Here is a 21168-nt window from a genome sequence, read left to right as displayed (position 1 = left end):
ATCGCAGACAATTCTATATCTATGTGTTCCAATAAGAATGACAAGCCAACAGGTTAATGAGTCAGCCAAAAAAAAAAACAAAAGATAAAGATATTCCACGGGTGACCCAGCACTTGGTTTTCAGATTAGATTGTATAGTAAATATGGACAATAAAAAAGAACACGCACCCTTTACATTTACCTTTAATTTAAAGATATTTGAATATCTGCCACAAAAACAAAAAATCATAAAAAAAAACATTTATTCATTAAATTTATTTACAATGTTTTTACAAAATCTCTTAAAAACTAGATCATTTTAATATAAAAATTAACCCGTTAATATTAAATATATTCGAATGGTATATGACATGCTCTCCTAACGACTAGGAGCGGTAGTTGCGGTAGACACACCACGAAGAACACAGCGAACGGACTGAAGAGCACGCAGACCCCCAGCCACGCCATCAGGAACCACGTGGGCAGAAACGCTATCTGTTCGAACATCGTTCATAGAATGTTGTGTACTGAAGTTGCCAAACACATACTGCAATACGTAATGGTAGTAATAACTATAATAGTGTGTATTTTGTTTGTTGCCGCTGCTTCGCCATTGACCAATGCTTCGATCAGCGTGCAATTACGAACGCCACCTGCAACCAAAATAAACAGTCTTAATATTTTGCAAGGGATATTTACCTCATAGAAGAACAAGACTGGCGGTTAGCGGAGTAACATTGCTCTATTAAGTGATTGCCGTCAGCTACTTTGAGTCACAAATCAAAAGTTTCAATAAAATTAAAACTGCATTTCCATCTCGAAGAATAAAACCTCTAACGACAATAACTCCAAATAGAAATTAGGTCCGTGGACGGATCATGAGGAAAAAATATATAAATTTTTTATTTTTTTATGTACACACAGAAAAGAAGACAGTACAGAGTAATAGGAAAATTATGTACAAAGGGACTGCTTATTTCTTTAAGAAATCTCTTCCAGCAGACCTGCGAGAGGATAATGAGAATAATAATAAAAAGTGATGAGTGTGTGTAGAACAAATAACACATAACTAAAATAACAAATACAACATGAGAGATACATATATTTGTAGCTCGTATTTATTCGTGTATTTTGATTGATATTTTCGTAAACAATCATCGGAAATCTACCTTCCTAATATTGCATCACAATAACAAAATCTCTTTATTGCTAATGGAGACAATAAAAGGGAGCTTATGAACTGAAGAATATCGTTAAGAATGTCGTAAATCGTGAAGAATATTATTGAATAGCATAGTTAAATTAAGGGAAGCAAGTTTAAAATCAGAAATTTTGTATATAACTAGTGGAATTTGCAACAACTCCATATTCCGATATCAAAGGTTGTATGTTAAAATTTTTAACAAATTTGTGAAACGAAAATTACAAAATATAAACTTTTTTATGTTTCCACAACGCATATTTATGTTTGAATTCAAACGTATGTTTTGTTCAAGTCAAGGCCTTGAGTGCGACTACCGACTTTAAAATTTACGACATGAAACAAAAAATAGTTTTTATTTAAGTGTGATAAGAATCGACTTGAATCCATGTCTATGCCTCCGTGGCGTATAAAAGAACGATACCTTTATGTCGGTCTGAAATGAATAGACGCAGGTTGGTACCTGCGATCAGTAGTGTGTGATAAGCATAAATACAGAAAACAAATGTTCATTATATATTAGGGTAGTCCTTATTTAGGGTCTGTCCGAAAAAAAAAAATTCACGATAGTCCTAAATCGGTTCTAAATGTATTAAAAAAAATTCTTGCCAAGTTCTTTTGTATTGCATTGTATTGAAACTTTTGTATTGTAAGTAAAGAAACAACTTTTTGTATCGAAATTAATTCTAAAATACTCGTAACTCAGAAACCGTTAGAGTTAGCAAAAAATCATAAGAGACCTTTTTTGTAGAGTGTTAAATTTTTTACAAGAATTATTGTTTGTCGACATGATCTGTTCATCCGTTCTTAACGTAAAAAAATCCAAAGTCATAACAGATTTTTTCCCCTGTTATTTCCATTTAAAAGTTTGGGTATCCGGGGGGCCGGGATAAAATTAAAATTAAGAGCTAAGTATAACTTGGCATGAATTTGTTTTAATAGATTTTGAACCGAATTAAGACTCTCGTGAAAAAAAAATCGGACAAACCCTAAATAAGGACCACCCTATTCTATATAGAAATTTCATACGGTAAGCAATAAACAATAACACTCCATAAGATAGGTCATCGATCTATTCAACTACAGTGAAATTCCGAGTATCGATAATCGACATCGATTACGGGTATTGATTGTCAACTTAAGTCTATCTCTATACTTATAACACTAGCAGCCAAAACAGAAATATGTACTGAACATTTTAAATCAAATACCGCGCATTCTGCACTTTTTTAGGTTAGAAGAAAATCGCGTTCGCCTCCATCATTAGCATTAAGGTACAGCTGATACGCTAGTCATTTTAACCATTGCGCAAAGAACGGTGTTAAAAGGCCAATAATGGTATCAAGTACTTATTAGGTATGGAAAAAAACCGAATTGTTTATCAAAAAACATGCGCTCCAATTTAAGAACGACCTTGTTTTTTTGTCATTGTTATAATTGTTATCATTTAAGATGGACACATGCCGAGTAGAAAATTGATGTAAAATTAAACTTAAATTAACCGGCAACAAGTTATTAAACTTGTATGCTCAATTTTTTTTCAACAATTTATGAATAAATTCATTTTTAATCTAATTAGATTGGTTTGACTAGGTAAAATTACGGGGCATGTAGAATTTGGGAAGAAGATAATTGAGGAAACAATGCTGCTATTATGTTAACAGTAATAGCGGCGTTTTTTTTTGTTGCTTAGTTGTGTGAACGAGCTCACAGCCCACCTGGTGTTAAGTGGTTACTGGAGTCCATAGACATCTACAACGTAAATGCGCCATCCACCTTGAGATATAAGTTCTTAGGTCTCAGTGTAGCTACAACGGCTGCCCCAGCCTTCAAACTGAAACGCACTACTGTTTCACGGCAGAAACAGGCAGGGTGGCACCTGCACGTGCGGACTCACAAGAGGTCCTACCACCCGATCGCCGAAACTGCGCGGTACGTGATCCGGTATCCTAGTATCTGATGATGTACAGCCCGACAGACTAATGTAGGATATTCTAACCTCAAGTGCACCACAAAATCACGAGATAGTGTGTTCAAGATAATGATTTTTTATTCGTAACTTTTGTATAAGCTGTTCAAGTAGAAACGCATGTCTGTGTCGCGGCAGAAATAAGTAGGCTAGAGCACTCACTGTCATCACTAACTTACTTATGTAATATAAAGTGTATTAACAAGTAATCATATTTATATTCCACAATTTTAGCAGCCTAAGTCATAACATCATACCGGATTCTGATATCTGTTTATTCATAAAACTTGATTTCTGCTTAACTATAGAAAAACGGCACAATCCCATGACTACGAGAAAACCTAACCACGTATGATTTATCAATAAAGAATTACAAAATCAAATGTTTCTAAAACGGACACGCGTCTTCTCTACAGTACAGGGAAATCATTAATTTTCATCATCACATGGTCATGATCATGGTACACAATACTGAGTAGTATTAATACGCATAGTATCTAGTAGTATTAGTATGATTCAAGTACTCCTATGTTTGAATAATTCTTATAAGAAATCTACCATTGCGATTCCTATACTACAAAACAAAGAAACAAACTCATCCACGCGGCCAACGTCGTGCTTGTTCTCAAACTGATGTCATGATTGATTACTCGCATAATGTCGGATGTATCTTGCTCTAATACTAGCCAACAAGCTGGTTTTGGTATACTATTTGGCAAAGGGACGCTCATTCACAATTCAATTGCGAGATGGACGAGTGCCAACACAAAAAGTAAAATTAATCTTCAATCCATAAATCATGTTTTATTATTTGATAATGTTAAGCACTTATTTTTTATTGTTGTCTACTTTTGTATTTGAATAACGAACAAATTAAATTATCGAGCATAACTAGGTATGTAAATGCACACATGCGTTGGTGTCATTGTCAACGTCTATTTTCTTTTTGTATTTATTCAAGAGGCAAGGCACGAAAGAATTGCTTACGCGCTAAGCTCTGAAGGACTGTTCTAAAATTGTCATAGAGGTTTGAAACGAAATCCTTCCTGTACAAGTAACGAATTATTATTCTCACAAATATATTATGTTCAATTCATTATTTTAAAGGTCAAATATTTCTGAGGAACTCTTATTCTATATTACCAAAATAAAATAAACTAAGTCTGAAGTCATTTTAATTAAAAATATATAATTTGAAATCGTTTCTTTGTTACAACTTAAAAGGTTCGGTACAACGAATTACATTTTTTTCTCTTTGAGCTAGGTTTTGATTATAATAACTTTAATTGAAGCTCGTATAAACCCAAGCGATTGCAAAATACAACATCGGAATTATGTTGTAAACTTTAAACGATAGTCATAATTCGTAAAAAGGTCTACATATATACCAAATAAAACATTCATTATCATCATGTGATAGACTTCTCCTCATTTGCATCACTGAGCCTGAGCACTGAGGTTATTGGCTCTCCTTCTTCGATCAATATTATTGATCGAAGCTCTCCTTAATCAGATTCTGCCCCGCAGCATTCCCTTATTATATCGTCTCTCCACCGTACTTCATTTTATAGAATTATGAACCCAGATTTCTTATTTACGTACATTACTCATATATATAAATGACTAAAACCTCTATTTAGTCAATTAATTTATAATAATAGTATGCTTTGTTTAAAATAGTAGCATTAACTCAGCAAAAACCAAATTAATTAAGAACATCAATTATGACCACCATTTTGAGTTAAGTAATAAAATATCAGTACTGATTACTAGGATTAAAAGAAAAAAAATCGCAACTTTGCCCTGATCTTGCATGCATACTAAAGTAGCTAATATAATTAATATTTTAAAATTAAAATACAATTTTACATTTATTTATAACAGAACAAAGAAATATCGCGTGTTTGTCTAGAGCGATGCTGCTATGCATGCGGCATGATTGTTTCCCACGGACATGTACCGATTATTCTTGCGCATTATCTTTTCGAAACATGTTGATACAAGCAACTACCAAAGGAAAAGCAACGCGTATTAAGAATCAAATCCGGTTAATTGTATCTGTTTAAAACCGAAGGCGTATTATTAGCACAAGTGCCGCGAAATCGTTTGAATGATAGAACAATATAATTGAGGCTTCACAGGCTACCCGGGTGGGGACGACAATCACCTTCAGAGGAATTCTGTGGAGTCTATTTACTCCCGTGGACCTAAAAGGACCAGATGAACCGAGCGAGATCATATTCTGTCCGTTGACGTTGATGAAAACTGACGATTTTTATCTGTTTTTTCTTCAGCCATACGTACAAAACGGATCTCATTTTATGTCCATTAATCAACCACAGAGCCCAGAAAGTTACCAAAACGAGGGTTTCATACAAAGCCAATTTTTTACGAAACATTCATACAAAGGTCGGCCTTTGTTACAAGATAACGGAATCATTGTGATCTATTTGGTCAAGAAATGAATCGTAAAAGTTTATTCGATCAATTTACGTAGTTGTAAAGGCAGATGTGTTCTTTATGTTTATTTTCAACATTGAAATTTTCTGCACAAAAATTCATATACCCGCGTCATTCCTTTTTATAGCCTATTGTATTCTTTAATCACATGGGTATAGTGCTGTCCAAAGTTCAAAAGTATTACGTATTTTTGATCGCACAGATTACAATTTAAGCCGACTTAAATATGTATATTCGCGTATATATTTATTGGCCCTGTACGGAGACAAACATATGGTTACGTGATGGTGAGTGGTTACCGTCCCTTAAGGACGTAGGTAATACCAGGGTCAAGCCAAGACGTTGCTTACCGCCGTGCACTCTCCGCAAACCTCGTTTGAAGAAAGAATTGTCGTATCACTCAGGAAACAAAAAAAATGCTCATGAAAATTTAATCGTAATTTTTGGGCTCGACGAACTCCGAATATTTTCGATCATCGCATTAATTTTAATGGATTCCAGAACGATTTCGTTTCAAATAATTGCTCAACAAACTTTGATTATTACGATCATTGAATCTACGGCCCCGAATCTCGCAAGCGGGTAAAAAACATTGGTTAAACGTCCGATATGATATCGCACAAAATGTGTATTGCACAACAAGTGGAACTTAAGATATTTATGAAGACAAACAGACAGCCGAAGCAATTAAACAAGTAACTTGATTCGTGAATAGTGTCAAGAACACGATCATGTAAATTGTTTTTACGTTGAAACCCATACCTATTAGGAAAATATCGAAACTGGCTTATTCTTGCAACATCGCGTCCAAAATCACCATAAACACCAATTACCACACTCTTTTTAAACACATTTAGAAGTAAAATTCTTATGTAGAATTGAAAAGAAACTGACCATAAAGAATCACAGTCGGACACACGTGTTTTTAGCACGAAACAACAAATAACAGTGAGTCATAAGAATATGTTCATTCATTTATCAGAGTGTCTTACGTAAAATATTGCTCTCCAACCGGTTTTGTATGACATTGACAGCTAAGTTCTGAAGCAACAAAGGCATATCGCTAAATATGGCGAAACTTTAAAACTGCTTCCGATTTATCCTCGTTGCTATTGGTTTATAATATTGATTTTAAGTTCTCCGTTTTGTGTTATTACTCTAGTTAACTTGTGTAATTTTTATACGTCTATAATGCCTCTAAAGGGCAATATCTATTATTCCAATTCAAATGAGACTTCGACTTCGTGTTCTAAGGTAGGCAGCGGCATCAGCTCTAATAGTAGGATCATTGCTTTATATTCTTTAATCCTTGAACAAATTCAAGAATTCAAGACCTGTGAATCTCAATGTTGAAGCTTGATAATACCTAGGTATTTGGCACACCTACAATTTAAGCAATATTATTTAAATGTCGTGTGCTTATAGTTGAATTAGCCCCAAGAGGCTACCAACTTAAAGATAGGGAAAACTTATTAAATCTAAAAATCATGATGAGAACCCATTAAATAACAGTGTTCAGAATGTCAGTATTATAAGTCTATCCAAACTAAAATACGGATACATCACAAGCTGTACGCCCTAAGGCTGTTTAAAGAATGCAGAAATAGACCAGTTTAATATCTAACCTCTTATAATAGTCCCTACTTTGGATATTGGTCGTAATACCTGTTCTAATGATGAATTTAAAACCTCGTCTTACCAATCATGTAAAGACGCATTTTGGTTTGAAGGGCAGGACTGTAGTTATTGCAATTCAACATAATTGGACCAAATCTTACAAAATTTTTATATGGTGACTATAAACTTCGGTGACCGCTTTACATCAAGTCGGTTGGTCTCAATTCAATCAATTATCTACGGTCCTAAACACATAATAAAACACTTAAAAACGCGACACAGCTTTCATGGTGTTGTATTTCTTTAATTACAGGAATTTCTTTGACCCACGTCCACAGGAAATGTCAACTTTGAAAGGTCAACTTTCTGCTTTTTTAACACAACAAATGATACTACTACATTAGTAACGTAACAACATATCAGATACCAACCGAAGATGGTACTCCTTGAAATGGTCCTTATCTTAGTGACACTGAACTCACGTGGTCCATTCTCAAAACACTATCACTACTGAACACAGTATACGTTGTAGTGTGGTGGTATAAACGCGAACTGCGGTGCCTTCGCTAACTGCGAGTCACCGGCCGTGGCTCGGACGCATGCAACCAAAGGTTTCGACATCAGCGAGAGGGGAAACCAGCCGACTGCTTCGATTCGTCTCCTTCCCACTTGCGAATGTTTCCGCACGTTCTTGAGACCGACGCTGCATCAGCTGCAGCATGCGGTCGACCTTCTAGTTCAGCTTTATTGCTAATTTAGTCTTCTTTTGCAACATGTTGCAAATTTCCTCTTTGCGACATGAACGCTTTGTTGTGTGCACTTCGAGATATTCGATTTAACATTACGGATTTATTCGTACGCGAAAACAGTTATCGTATTTGTTGATATGGTATTATTTAATTTTTGTTTTATAAATGTTAACTTATCTCTGAAAGTCATAAAGTTAGTTTTTTTTTTCCTAATTTAAATGTATCGTCGAGTGTTGATAAGGCAATGTCGAGTGCAGAGGCAAATCGCGTTGCTCGGTGCTGTGCTCAAAACTTTATTTGAAGGACAGTGTTCATCATAGCACCATAGAAATTGCGAGGATACTTTATTGTAGTCTGGTTTTAGAACAGGGAAAACTTGAACTTTTTATTATGTAGATGGGCGAACGAGCTCACGGTCCACATGGTATAAAATAATAACATAAGGTCGAAGCTTCAATTATATAGAGTAATAGTTGTCTCACCCATCAAACTACTTTTTTTTTATTGCTTAGTTTGGTGGACGAGCTCACAGGCCATTTGGTGTTAAGTGGTTACTGGAGCCCATGGATATCTACAACGTAAATGCGCCAACCACCTTGAGATATAAGTTCTAAGGTCTCAGTATAGTTACAACGGCTGCCCCACCCTTCAAACCGAAACGCATTACTGCTTCACGGCAAAAATAGGCAGAGAGGTGGTACCTACCACCAGTCCTGTTACCAGAAAATACTGTTGATGTTAACGTGTACAAACCTTCGAATAAACAGACAAATCGCTTAATTACTTATTAGGACTTATTAGATGTGTATCATGAGGAGCGTAATATTGATATTAATATTATAAGCTAGTTGTTAACAGTATAAAACTTTCGTTAATTTCTTTTTCAATGTTACGATGATCGACAAGCTGTACGATTAAGGTTACAGTACAAAAAAATATTTTAGCCTCAATTGGATTTAAAATGATATCAATGACTAGCTTTCACAACCATTTCAATTATGGCTAGATTGATATGGATAACGCTAAGGCCATCAATTGTTTCAAACTATAACAGTTTCGTTTTGAATTTGACAGATAATTTTTGTCTTGATGATGTATGTATGAGTGAGATGAATAACAACAGTGTATGAATTCTAAAACATTAATGTATCTTTGTAATATGAACGGCGCGCCTACGTTGTAATGGCAATTCTTTTTTTTTAAATCCAAGTTACAAAAATAAATCAAATCAACGGAGTCCGTAGCTCTGACAACGGCGTTGTTGACAATGGAGTGCCGATTGGAAAATAATTGGAAGCAAAAATAATTAATGGCTCCATCAGAATGTTAATGTCAGTTCGAAAAACTTCCCGTAGAATATTTTCCCATTCGTATCATATTTTGACTCAACAGTTTTTCTTTTGTACTAGTCTTCTGGGTACCACGTAATATTCGAAGTAAAATCAACTGTTATATCCTTATTGCCATATTGTGATATAACATCACATTATTGTTATAGCAGAAACCTTTGGTTCTGTTTTAAGGATAACAGCGACATCATTGTCAACTTTGAGCGCAAGACAATAGATACCTATTGTGTGTACCACAAAATCAGATATTTGAGGAACAGTAGTAAGTAACTACGCCGGAAGGCTAAATAAATGTTCGATGATATTTCGTTCTTTCAAGGACTCTTACAGTTGGAGTTCAGTAACTGTCAATGAATACAATTTGGACTGTACCGCATTATTTTCTCGGCAGAAATAGATAGTGCCTTGGTACCTTATTGTGCGGGTTCTCAAGACGCCCTACCACTAGTAGGCATCGACATTTTAAATAACAATTTACGAATAGCATATTTTGTAGGCGATATATCAAATTTGCAGGTGACTCACCTACAAACTACAATCGAATTTGCAAAATAACGCGGCCTAGACTTTCAGTTTCAGCTCTTGGCTGTGATACATAATATGTTTATTTTTACGAAATTGCCAGAATTTATTATTGCACCAGTATCGCAGTACATCTGTCTCAAGGTTATCTTTCGCCACCATCAAATACCGTCACAGCAATTTTTTTTTTTTCGAGACATTGTGGCCTGTTCCCGAGTAACTATGGAAATACAAATCATTGACGTGAATAATAATTTCATTTTACGATTTAGTTCCTAATTCTAATTCTGTTCGATTTCATTTCTATTTCGAATTTCGAATTCAATAGAAACTAAATAAATTCGAAACATGTAACGTTGAAAAAAACGGTAGTAATAATAGACATATAATAAAAAACAAAACATGAATTAATAGCAAAATTCGTGCTATTTCTTTATGCTTTTTGAGGATTCGTAATAATTTGCTTAGACAATGTACGCTATAACAATAGAATTAAAATATTATTTCCGCGTTACTTAAAGGCCGTTTATTTGTTTTTATTTTTATTTTGCGTGTTCTATTCAAAATCGACCTTCAAGTTTTTACATGTATGAACGCGTTTTTGTACATTCGATCTTTTTTCATATTACACATGATGATATAATAAAATATTAATATGATGAAGACGAACGAATCAATGAAAAACATACCTGTTGTATGTCAAAACAAGTAATCTGGAGATAGCTGGTGTGGTATCTACATGATATGGTAGTCAGTTCAAAAAGTTCTGAGAGGAACTGACAACTTATAAAATCAATTATGAAAAATTAAATATTTGCCAAGCGCCTTGCTTATTTTTGCTGCGACAAGTTCATGCGTTTGAAGGGCGGAACAGACCTCATGTTTCAAAGACATTCGTCGTAGTGGCCTAAAGGATAAGACGTCCGGTGTATTCGTGTTCGAACGATGCACCGGTGTTCAAATCCCACAGGCGGGTACCAATTTTTCTAATGAAATACGTACTTAACAAATGTTCATTCCACGGTGAAGGAATAACATCGTGTTATAAAAATCAAACCCGCACAATTATAATTTGCGTAATTACTGGTGGTAGGACCTCTTTTGAGTTCGCACGGTTAGGTGCCATCACCCTGCCTATTTCTGCCGTGAAGCAGTAATGCGTTTCGCAGTAGTGCAGTAATGTCTACTGGTATTAGTGACCGCTAAACACACGTCTAAACACTAAACAACATAAATTTCAATATTGTGGTTATTATGTGTAGTATTTATGATCAAATATTTCATACTACCTATTATATACTATTATTCATTTATTAGGTTAGCATATTATTGTTAGAGAACTTACTGGCATGTTACCGAGCTAGTAATTATCTGTTTCTCTACCTCAGCGATCTTTTACGCAAACGTGTTACGGCAATTGTGTAAACACATTGTTCCAAACAAACAAAAAGTTTAGTCAACGATAACAATTATATACGTTGCAGTAAATTTCTGTACGGATTACTTATTTCAATCATAAAATCATTCGTTGACTTTTCGTATTGAAATTTACATGGTATTACGCTTCGGCAGCGGCTTGGTCGGTAGGCAGCGGCTTGGCTCTGCCCCTGGCATTGCTGAAGTCCATGGGCGACGGTAACCAGTCACCATCAGGTGGGCCGTATGCTCGTCTGCCTACAAGGGCAATAAAAAAAAATTATACTTACATCATCCACAAGTATTCCTCGTTTTTATTTGGTTGTTTCGATAGTCCCACATACGTCGAACCTGAAAACGTTAAACGGACTAAAATAAACAATATCAATAAGACTAGTTTACGCAAACATAACCGTGAGATTACACTACAATATCTGATTATAATTTACATTTTGCCACAGGTTTTAATGAAAAAAAAAACATACTTTGAGATTCATATAATGAAAACAGGGAAGATAGTTTTTGTTTTACCTGTTTTAATTGGTTTGTAATCGTTTTAATAAGTTTATAAATATGTATTAGGTGTTAATCTATGACCGGCACTTGTTACATATTCGTTTACCTTTTAGGTTATGATATGATACTTTGATTATATATGAATTATATGATGCCTTTTAGATAATACTAGAGGTCCCGCAGTAGTCGAAATTCGACTATAATTAATTGGAATTGTAAGTTTGTACACTATTATGATTGTATTTTATACTTCTATAATCACAAATTTCGCCAAGACTACACTTTAAAAAATATTAACAAAGACAAACAATATTTAAGCTATTCTCAATTTGACAACAGACTTCAAGAACAAAAGTTTGACAATAAATAGTATGCATGCGTGTGTGCGTTAAATACATGGTATGTAGTGTGTGTAATGTTTTCTTTATTGATTTAATGTATCTTTTATGCATTATTTTAAAAAAATATTAGCATTGTGCACTTCTTCTCTATGTTCTCTATAAGTGAGGAAGATTTCATACTCCTCCGTCCGCGCAATTTTCGTAAAAAGGGATACAAAGTTTCTGCTTCACGTATTAATATATAGATACTATTTTAGAACTTATCTACAATTAGCTTAGGCTGACTGACTATAACTGATTGTGATAAACAGTTTTACTGTCACAGTACATATCTGTTTTACAACAATGGATAGTACCCATTTTGTTGAATGACTAATTTTTAATTATTCAACACAACAAGTTGTTATAAAATGCATTTTAAATTACATAAAAACATTTATTATTGCAACAGAGATAGTAGTTGACTCATTTCATTATCTAATTTTCGTATCTGTATGTTATCTGGTTTCTTATCACAAATTGTTGAGCATAGATTGATTAAAATTGCAGGCCGTATAATATTTTAATGTATTTTTAATAATAAATAAAAAAGAACCCGATTTTCAGTTCGTCTGGACAATGCTTTTATCATATCCCTGCTAACGTAGATAGAATTTCTTAGGTAAAGCCAAATGTTTATCATACTCGACACGTGTTAAAGTCATAGACATCACAACGTGGATGGCCCCAACAACTTTGAGAGATGAGGTGTCTCAATTTTTTATTTATATAATGGGCAGGTCGGTCGGATGAAAGGCGATTGCATGCAGCAGAGATGCGAATGTTGCGATGGATGTGTGGAGTAACGAGAATGGATAGAATACGGAATGAATATGTTAGAGGAAGTCTGAAAGTGGCACCTGTGACAGAGACGCTGAGAAGTGAGCGTTTGGGATGGTATGAACATGTGATGAGATGAAATGAAAATGAGGTTAGTAAGAAAATGTTAACTATGAATGTGGAAGGATATAGAGGAAGAGTAGACCTAAGAAGAAATGGATGGATAGCGTGAAAGACGATATGGGTAAGAGGGTAGTGAGCGAAGAAATGGTATATGATAGAAGAGTATGGAAGGAGAAAACATGTTGCGCCGACCCCAGGTAACTGGGAGAAGGGCAGGATAATGATGATGGGCAGGTCGGTCGTGCCTCCCAGTGTAGGTTCACAATACGCTGTATCTACCAATTTTAATCTTGCTTATTTCGAACCAAGTTTAGCGATAAATCCGTTTTATTTCTGCATTATCTATTCAAAGAATACTTGAAAAAATAACAAGATAACACACAGATACCTACCGTTGCTTTAAAGAAACGGTCACTCGTAAAGAAGAATACAATTTTATGACTGAGCAAATGACAAATTCAAATGCTTTTTTTGTTGCCCTTGTATGCATGCAGACGAGCCATACGGCCCGCCTGATGATGAGTGGTTACCGTCGCCCATGGACTTCAGCAATGCCAGGGACAGAGCCAACAAACAGCTGTGTTTATTGTCAGTTTTAATTTATGCATATTACTTTTAATTAATTCACTGTCAGTACGCCCGGCAAAATGCAAATTGAAAATTGTTACTGAAGAAAGAGCTTGCAGAAGTTAGTTTGTATGTTTCGTGTAATTTATATTATGAATATCGAAAATAGCAGATAAAATTACATGTGAAAATCGAGATGATTAACTAGGTCATATGAAGTACCAAGCTCATTGAGAATACGAGTATTAACTGCATTGTAGTTGGACGATGACTCTTTACGAGACTCTGCATGTCCTGATTAACATCCAGACAAACATATCATGTAAATATATAGCCATAAATGTAGTTTATAAATTTTTCAAGCCTAAGCTATTGTTGATTTTTGTCAACAGAGAAACTGACACGGAGTAGTATCAAATGCAAAGTCATGATGATTCAAAGTTTCCTGGAAAGGTCTACTTGAATAACATAAAAACATTTTATTTATTTTTATCTTTATGTTTGTGTTACGCAGTGAGCTTTTTGTAGTTTAAAAAAAACTATTTTAATATACACTGAACTTATTTATCCTTTTAAAAAATCTGATGTTACACGAACAGAGTTAGGATGTTATAAGCTTGAAGATTGATGTCGAACTTCATGAGTTTTTGGAGAAAAAGAATATGACTATATGAATAGTATTTACTGAGCACTAAACAATTAGTAAATGAGTCATTTAGACCATGAGCCTTATTGGTAAACATATTTAGGATCCCAAATGACACAATTAGTAAATGGAATACATACTAACAAATTTTCTAATTACAAATGAAGATACATATAATGTAAAGTAAACAATATACAAATGATTTAGTAACATAAGGAAATAAGTATTATATGTTATATTACTATATATATTAACATACAATGATTTAGAAATTAAGAACTAAGAGTTACTAAGAGTATATGTACTAAGAGTACATTATTTGTTTATAAGAATTGATATTATGACTTAGGTAGGTACTAGTGTGAGGAGCATAACATAACATTTGTCTTGTTTATTTTAATGTACGCATCGAATTGTGGTATCATCATAAAATTTGTCCATTGTGTTATTCTGATGACAATACAGTTGTGTCAGTTTATTAGGACATCGAGCTTGCCTGATATTGAGTAACGGAATATAGCTACAATTTACAACAACACAGCCATTACACAAACTATTATCAGTTAGATTTTACACTAAGTGCAGATTTTTAAAAGCTTTCTTAAACGTGTTTTTTATTGCTTAGATGAGTGTACGAGCTCACAGCCCACCTGGTGTTAAGTGGTTATTGGAGCCCATAGACATATACAACGTAAATGCGCACACACCTTGAGATATAAGTTCTAAGGTCTCAGTATAGTTACAGTTACAGTTTTTACCATAATATTAAAAATACTATTTTTAGCAGTTAAGCCGACACATGTAATGGACGTTCACCCAACAATAAGCCATAATCCTTTGTATTAGAGACTTGTAAAGATTTCTCAATGATTTGTCTTAGTTATGCAGTACAAGGCTATAGTAGACAGCTCAGAGTAGAATAACGAGTCCGCGATCTTGAGGCGTGGTAGCTACTACAGCCTATATGAATGTTCTAGTAAATGTGAAGGGCGCTTTGAAATTGAAACGCATTCTCAGTTGAGGCTACAACAAAGAATAAACAGGTTTAATAAGATATGTAGTTGATATGCTTACGATCATTTTGTAAAAATTTTGTTCAGTATCAGCTTACACTTTTTTATACATGTAGAATTAAATGTCTCGGCTGATTCATCGACGTCCAGTCTAAGCCACTGGATCTATCGTGCTGGATTTTTTATATCATGATTGTTTTTTTTACTCTCTGCGTTTTGATACCAACCGAATACCGATCAAACAAAAATATCCCATGATCATATAAATTACTGAAGGGACAATCGGATGCTACATTTTCTGTGTAAAGAACAGACTTCTATGTCTAATTAATCAGGAACCGCGTAAATATCCTTAAAAAAAAACTGTAGTGGGGTCTCACAGAATTCCGGATTGGCCATATTTAGGGTTGAAACGGGGTATTAAAATGGGCTGAATAGTAGATATGTGTAGTTCGTTCAATTTTAGAGATTCAGATCAGTACTGACCTGTTGACAAAATGATCCGGTTCGTACGACCCGTTCAGTCGAACGAACGAGCGCGGGGCGAGACGCGGCAACCCGAAATGACCCGAATGACCGTCGTACTCGTATGGTTATTTTCTTCTGATTCGTAGGTTTTGTGTTAAACGAGTCGATTTAGTGAATGACTCATATTTTTTGAAGTGACCCTATCGTTCGCGCGGAGTTTGAGACCCGGGTCGTTTGACTCGTTCGTTCGCGAACGACACATATCTACTGAATAGAGCTATGGTTACGTGATGCTAATTATGAAATTCTCCAACGTGTTCTTTTGCGGTACAAAGTCGCTAGAAAGAGCTTGTTCATTATTAACTAGGGCTACGAAATTTTGGAAATTTTTGTCAATCATATTATAAAATAGATAAAAGACGTTATATGTTTCTGGCTTAAACTCGTTCGAGAATATACTGTAAGTTATTCTTTGAAAGTTATTGTTTAGGTACTACAAGAAGTCTTTATAAGAACTTTTTCACTTTAATAAATGTTGATAGGATTTCATTGAAGAAGAAGAATTATACATATATATTTTTTTAAACCCTGGTTTGATTTATTGTTGTTAGCGTTTAAAATCTTATCTTCGGTATTCAAAATCTTATGTATCGGTGTTTAGGTCTCTACCCGATGATATGCAGACGAAGTAAAATGTCCCTTAGAAATAAGGTGACACTCTACAAAACTTGCATACGCCCCGTCATGACATATGCAAGTGTAGTATTCGATCACGCGGCCCGCACTCGCCTGAAATCATTTCAAATTATCCAATCCCGTTTTTGCAGGATAGCCGTCGGAGCCCCGTGGTTCGTCAGGAACGTCGACCTCCATGACGACCTGGACTTAGAGTCCGTCAGTAAGTATCTACAGTCGGCGTCGATGCGCCACTTCGATAAAGCTGCACGACACGAGAACCCTCTCATCGTGGCCGCCAGTAACTACATTCCCGATCCTGCGGACAGAATGGAAAGCAGTCGACGTCGCCCAAAACACGTCATCTCGGATCCTCCCGATCCACTAACGGTGCTTTTAGGTACTTCAAGCACCGGTCACCGTTCTCGTCGAACCCGTCGCTTGCGACGAAGGGCTCGACGAGTAAATTAACTCTCAGACACAGCCCACTGAGTTTCTCGCCGGATCTTCTCAGTGGGTCGCGTTTCCGATCCGGTGGTAGATTCTGCGAAGCACGGCTCTTGCTAGGGTTCGTGTTAGCATCGTCGTAAGGTTTGAGCCCCGTGAGCTCACCTACAAACGTTAGGGCGAAGCTGAAATAGCCTCTCAAGGCTATCAGCTTAGGAAGGAAAAAAAAGGTGTTTAGGATTTGAGTATACATATTTTATCTTCAAATTGAATATCTAATATTTATCGATATTATATCATTATTAGCCCACATCACAGAGATCTGATAGAAGAATATAGGCCTCAGCCAATCTTCGGCATTATGTTCTTAATCTTATAAACGAAGATTATTTCAATCATTGATAAGTGTAAACAAGGAAAAACATTACTGTACTATTGACCAATCAATCGAGCGATAAGGAAAAAATAGTGTCGTTACGTCTATTCAATGACAATCATTTAAATAGGTTAGTTCACTGTCATACCTGTTTATTAACGAGTAATCGATTACACAAGATCGATTAATAATCGTAAAAACTATTCTAGGCATTAAATTATTCGAAAAAATATTAAACTATCTCTAAAAACTTTATATTTCGGACTAAATCAAGAAAACACGCATTACTATTTTGCCTTTTCAATGCTTGAACTCTTAATGCTTAATTACTCCCAGCTAACTAGTGTAACAAGGAAAGTATTATTCTTCTTGGATGATCTCGGCTACGCGTATTCGAGAGCTCTATATCTAATATCTTGAAAAGTAACGTTTATAATTGCAGCGTTAAGGTTTACAAAAATTCATCAATCATTGGTGGTTACACCTTATCGTCTCTCTCGTAAACCTCATATTAAATGCTATTTGCATATTTTTTCCTAACGTCAAGAAGACGATCTCAACTCGTACCATATGTTTTTTATGTAATATATAATTGTCTCTGTTTTGTTACATTTTTATTTAAGTATAAAAATTGTATGGAAAATATTTTTATTAAATAAAAATACGGATCTACATTAATCGAAGCAAGAAGTCAACATCCCCGCTAACACGTTGAACGTCGCATGAAAAGTCGAGTATTTTCATTCAGGGCACAGTGCTCCCCGGTGAGCCTTATCTTACTGAACCGTTAAGGCCATGCGGGTCACCCGTGAGCCGTGTAAGGGTTCCAACGTAAACGCTTCCTACAAGCCACAGGTTGCAGTTATCGAACAAAACGCGTATGGAAGTGAGCCGCATGGCCCTTTAGCCGAATCGAACGCCTTGGTTTTCAAATCCAATTGCCATTTGTAGTTTTTATCAAGATTATAGCCCTTTAAAATATCTTAAAAACTAGACGGTAAATAACACAATTTTTTATCTTCCGTGCAAATAAACAGTAGAATGAAAGTCTTAAGATGATAAAAATTACTGATTTCTTGATTTTGGCTTGGCCCGTATGGTATAGTACGCTAAGCCCAACGGTGGGCCGCATGGCGTTAAACGTGTTATTTTATCTGCAAGAATGCGGGAATTGTGGTAGCCGAAGTTCTTGATGCGCTGATGATGAAGTTTGAAAGCTGCAGTTCTTCCGTCGCAGGTCACCAGTTTGGGAGGTTTACGACGAAACAAAGATTTACAAAGTACAAACAAATGTTTGAAAACTCGTTTCACAACTAGGAAATGATAATAATGAATTGATAAATCGTTTCTGCGATTTCCTTATTAATAAAAGATGATCTGTTTACAAATTTTTTTTTTTATAACAATCGATAAATATGTGTTTCAATTAACCTACACACTTCCTTGAAGTTTAGTATTGGTTAAACAACAAATGGATTCGAAGTTTCAAAATAAATTATAATTATTATTATTAATTGTGTTTTTTCTGAATAGGCAACATTATTATGATTAATAATGATTACCAATCGTTGCTACTTTTATCTGAAAAATCAACACAGGGTACCTACCTACATATTAGGTAATAAAACCGGTATATTTGTATTCAAATTCACAAGTAACGAAGGTTACGTGACATCAGTCAGATTCGGCACCAGCGAGTCCAAGCTCAGCCCACTTAGTTGCATTTTTTGTTGTTGACGTAAATAAGATAACATAATGGAGGCGTGGCATTTTTTACGAAGAGGTACTTTAAAACTTTGAATGGCCATCCTAAATAGTATAATCTTATACCTATTTAATTGAGCGAGATGCGAGTTAAATACAAAAAACGTGCGTGATGGTGTTTTTTGTTTTAATAAAAACGAAAAAAAGCACACTACATACATACCTGCTGTAACAAACGCTATAGAAAAATAATAATAAATATTAGAAGTCATCAAAATCTTACCTGAAGAAGTCGACGATGTGTTTGAGCTGACACTGTTTTCACTTTCCGTGCGACGTCTCGTGCTAAAAAGCAAGTTCCAAGGGTTGTAGCCAGCGGCTTGCGTGCTATTTTTCGGTATATTTTTATTCGTATCCATTTTGTATATTTAGTAAATTACTCTCCCGTACTTAAAACGCGCACGCCGGTCGATAATGCAGTCAGATATGAAACAGTTTTGAGCTGTGATGGTTTTGTTGTATGTATCGAGCGAAACGGCGAAACAAACAGTCACTGTCGCCACCGTTCAGAGCGCGCGCGCAGCAACGCCGCGTTGTTTTGATCCGAACTTTCACGAAGAGCGACGGAAACAGCCGACTTCTTATTTACGTTCTGTTGGACTTTGTTCGTACGACGTAAACACGTCCCATAGTTTATTACTTGAATTAAACTAACCTGTAACCTCACGCTAACACTAATGACGGAACAATGTACAAATGGAACAATAGGCGATTAATTTTTCATTGTCGTAAATATGTCGTTTTACTATCAGGATACATTTATCAATTTGATTCCAACGACATATTATTATGACGATGAATGAATTCGTACTGTAAGATAAATTTTCAGAAAAATATCGATTATATCGTCCGCAAGCCCTATGTTTTTAGTTATTTGAAGGAGAAAAATATATCTTGAAGGATGGATACTTGGGTCCGTTATTTATTTAATTACTAGCTGACCTGGCAGACTTCGTAGTGCCTCAATCGATAAATAAAAGACGTAAACTTTTATATAAACTTAAAACAAACAAAAGGAATCCGTCCGACGCGGCGACGGGGGGCACATCAAAGGAAAAACAAAATTGTTTCATATTTTCTATTTATCTACCTTTTAAACCTTCTCTGGACGTCCACAAATAATTCAAGACCAAAATTAGCCAAATCAGTCCAGCCGTTCTTGAGTTTTAGCAATACTAACGAACAGCAATTCATTTTTATATCTATACCTTTTTTTTTTTTTTTTTGGTCAGGAGGAAATCGCCGGACTTCCGCCCTCCCCTGGGGATGAAGGGCGGGGCATGTCGGAGTCGAACTGACTAAAACCTCCTGTCGCTCAACAACCCGCGTCCGAACCTCGCATGAGACAGAACCCATGAAAAGGCAAAGGGGGGAAAGTGAAGCGTTTAGTGCGGAGCACATCTCTCCCATCACCCTCCCCCTCGGGACGCCGGACCGGTGGTCGTCGGCGCCACGACCACCAGCCCTCTCGGTCGGCAGGCTATCCGGAGCCCGCCTAGATGGCGCCGGTTACAATGGGTTATCCTACGGAATACCCCGCTGGATCAAAACCAGCGTGGGTCGAGGATAGCCGGCCTTCCATCACCCGGATGCTCTTGCGTAAAACGCGTGCAGAGCAGCTTGCACGTCGTCTTCTTAGGCCCCCTTTGCCGGTCCCCAGACCGACGTGTAAAGGGGACCCGAAACACTTAGAGGGCCAGGGCTTGGGCGATATCCGCCTCCCTGGCCCCCGCTCGACGGCGGCGGGCTTGCGCGTCTCTCACGCGCCCCGCCGCCTCCTTCTGCGAGATGGTGCGCTCGCAGAAGTCGAGCATCGCCTTCCACGACTCGTCGTCGCCGAGCATCGATGCCACAACACTCGGCAACGACAAGTCGTTTCCTATTTTTGCGACGAGGACACGGCGCCACCCCTCCCATGCGGGGCAGGCAACGAGCGTGTGCTCTGCCGTGTCCAAGTCGCAACCACAATGGTGGCACTCTGCCGTCGGCTCGGCTCTGATCCGGTGCAGGAACTCACCGAAGCAACCATGCCCAGTGAGCACCTGCGTGAGCCGGAAAGTGAGGCGTCCTCTGTCACGAATCGAAGCGAAGCGAATCGCCTCGACGGTCCTACGACCAGCCGAAGGATCGGCCAGCCGCCTGGACCATGAT

General features: G+C 36.4%; 1 long non-coding RNA gene across 1 annotated transcript; it reads right to left on the bottom strand.

The window, feature by feature from the left end:
* Nucleotides 1-225: 225 nt before the first annotated feature.
* Nucleotides 226-19528, bottom strand: LOC149502988 (uncharacterized). The gene is made up of 3 exons (XR_016323161.1): nucleotides 19241-19528; nucleotides 11553-11613; nucleotides 226-632 (listed from the first exon to the last, which is right to left on the bottom strand). It is a non-coding gene; the product is annotated as an uncharacterized LOC149502988 (long non-coding RNA).
* Nucleotides 19529-21168: the final 1640 nt, after the last annotated feature.

This window comes from Bombyx mandarina, chromosome 05 (assembly GCF_030267445.1).
Source record: "Bombyx mandarina strain Sakado chromosome 05, ASM3026744v2".
NCBI classification, from domain to species: domain Eukaryota; kingdom Metazoa; phylum Arthropoda; class Insecta; order Lepidoptera; family Bombycidae; genus Bombyx; species Bombyx mandarina.
The sequence above is the reverse complement of the archived record's forward strand: the minus strand, read 5'-3'. Positions and strand labels throughout refer to the sequence as shown.